Below are 2,794 nucleotides of genomic sequence, written 5' to 3' on the forward strand. Positions count from 1 at the left end.
GAAATGTCTAACAATGATATCAAATTGTATATAGGATGGATAGAAAATAACTAAAAGAGAAAGAGTGCTAGAATTAAGAAGGGTTAGGAAAGTCTTACTGTAGAAAATAGGATTTCAGTTGGGACTTTAAGGAAGACAGGGAGGTCAGTAGTTGAAGTAGAGGATGAAGAATCTCTCATCAATAGGGAATAGTCAGAGGAAATGCTTAGAGCCCAGAGATGCAGTGTGTCATTCACAGAACATCCAGAAGTTTGAGTGTCACTGAATCAAAGAGTAAATGTTGGAGAGTAAGGTATAAGGATTGAAAGATAGGAGGGGGTCTAGGTTAGGAAGGAATGTGAATCCCAAACTGAGCATTTTTCACTTGATCTTGGTGAAAATAGGAAAGCACTAGAGTTTATTGAATCTGTGTATATGTTTGTGGGGGGGGCATTATGATATGATCAGATCTGCATTTTAGAAAAATCATTTTAATGAATGAAAGGAGAATGAATTAAAGTGGGGAGAGACTTGAAGCAGGCAGACACACCAGCAGCCTATACTACGTTAGTCAAGATGTTAGATGATGTTGGCCTATTCTAGAGTGGTGGTAATGTTGGAGGAGAGGAAGAGGTGTTGAAGAAATGTTGCAAAGCTGAAACAGACAGGCCTTGTTAGCAATGTGCATTTGGAAGGTGAGAGATAGTGAAGAATCCAGGTTAACTCCTAGGTCATAAGCCTGAGGGACTAGGAAGATGGTGTTAGCCTCTACAGTAATAGGGGAGAGGTGGTAAAGATTTAGAAAGAGAGTTCTGTTTGGATACATCAAGTATAAAATGTGTACTGGATAACCAGTGAGAAAATCCGAAATTAAAATTCTGTAGTAGCAAGAGGAAATTATTTAAAAGTTAGGGAAAAGGGAATGAGGATGTCAGGAAGAGAGTTATTTGGAAGCCAGGTCCAAAGATGGAAAAAAAAGACAATATGTTGGATCACAAAATATTTTTTCTTTTGTTATTTTTTACGGAATCATACAAGTTTACAGGTATTTTTCACAATCCTTAAAAAGCAATTCAAGTTAGTGCACAGGTATATGTATGCATGCATTATATACTACATAAATACACATCATATTATATATTACAGATACATATTTGTGTATTTATTCTTTTTAAATCTTGGATAGTATCTGGATTTTAACATTTAAGGACTATGCCTCCTCAATTTAAAAATAAAGAAGCTCCCAAGAAGTAACCAAAAGGTCTCCTGTTAATTAGGACATTTTATGGTATTTCTTCAAACATTTCTCAAATTCTGACAAATAACAAAGCATTTAATTAATAATCCATTATATTGATTTAAATGACATTTTAAAATCTCTTGAAAAAATAATGGTTCAAATTTTATTTTATTTTATTTTATTTCTTTTTCCTCTCAATCGCGTACATATATATAAAAGATTTGCCACTTGTTGATTCTGTTTAGCATTTTTCCCTGCAGCATTCTAGGACACATGAACTTTTCTGGAATATTCAAATTTATGTGAACATGATTCAAGTTGTCTTTTGTTGCATATTTTTGGAATTAAAAACAAAACAAGCATTTAGGGAGGAATTCTTTTTCTGATTAATTAATTCACTCATAATACAGGAGGTAAGCATGTGAATTTAGAACCTTAGTAGCAGGCATAGCTTGTACATGTGTATCAGTCTTATGAAATCAGTCTTATGAAACCACTTCTTTGTTGACTCATTTTTTAATTTTTGTGTACTATTTCCATCAAGAACAACAATATAAAGATAACTATTTGACATTCTTGTCTTCACATAGGCAGAATAATGCCCCCACATCATAGTTCAATAAATCGGTATAAAGAATACAATGTTTTTGTTTGTCTCCTTCAGCAATGTTCTTACACTTTAAGTACAAAAAAAGAGCCAGATTTATCACATCTGGAATTTTATGTCCTTGTTAACTTTGCACAGATTAAGATCAGCCTGTTGAAATCTCAAATAAAGAGTTAGAATTGGAGGAGCCAAAAAACCAAGCTTTGCTGTTTGGCATTGGTGTAAACATGATTATTTTCACCTTAAAAATCTGTCTTTGGTCCATTATGCTACCTCAATGACAAACATCACAAAATACTTTGTTTGATCGTTGGAGCTTCTCATTACTAGTAAATTGATATAAACAATGATAGATTGAACATTCATCAATATTCATAGCTTCGCTGTTTGCTAAGGTACAAAAAGCAGTTTCTTAAACTTCATCTAAAATTTTGTAGCTCTTAGTCACAACAGGATAAGGTTCATTTAAAATCCCTACATTTATTTCATCAGTTTGAAGAAGTCCATCCAACTTCAGATTTTAAAAATCACTCTTCTTCATCACGCTTGAGATATTTAACTTATTAGCATAGTCAATGGGAAAAGAAACAGAGTGCATGTGCATCATTTACATTTATTTAAAAATCTTCCTCTTTTGTATAATTTGGATTTTTAAAATCTTTCCAATTTCTTTATTTTTAGTTTCTAACATTCATTTTCACAAGATTTTGAGTTACAAATTTTCTCCCCATCTTTCCACTACCCCCATGCCAAGATAGTGAGCCCATGGAATACACCTTCCCCCAATCTGTTCTCTTTTATATCCGCCCCCATCCCTCCCCTAACTTTCTAGTAGAGCAAGATGGATTCCTATATCCCAGTGCCTGTATATCTTATTTCCCAATTGCATGTAAAAAAAAATTAAACATTTGTTTTTAAAATGTTGATTTCCAGATTCATTCCCTTCCTCCCTTGTCACCCACCCTTAC

The 2,794-nt window shown here is 33.4% G+C and overlaps 1 pseudogene; it reads right to left on the reverse strand.

Moving 5' to 3' along the window:
• Nucleotides 1-1,614: 1,614 nt before the first annotated feature.
• On the reverse strand, nt 1,615-2,346 carry LOC138142454 (ubiquitin carboxyl-terminal hydrolase 16 pseudogene; annotated as a pseudogene).
• Between the last annotated feature and the right edge of the window lie 448 nt (nt 2,347-2,794).

This window comes from Petaurus breviceps, unplaced genomic scaffold, assembly GCF_028583685.1.
Source record: "Petaurus breviceps papuanus isolate PSGF00001 unplaced genomic scaffold, PetGlider_PUasm1.0 90579, whole genome shotgun sequence".
NCBI classification, from domain to species: Eukaryota; Metazoa; Chordata; class Mammalia; order Diprotodontia; family Petauridae; genus Petaurus; species Petaurus breviceps.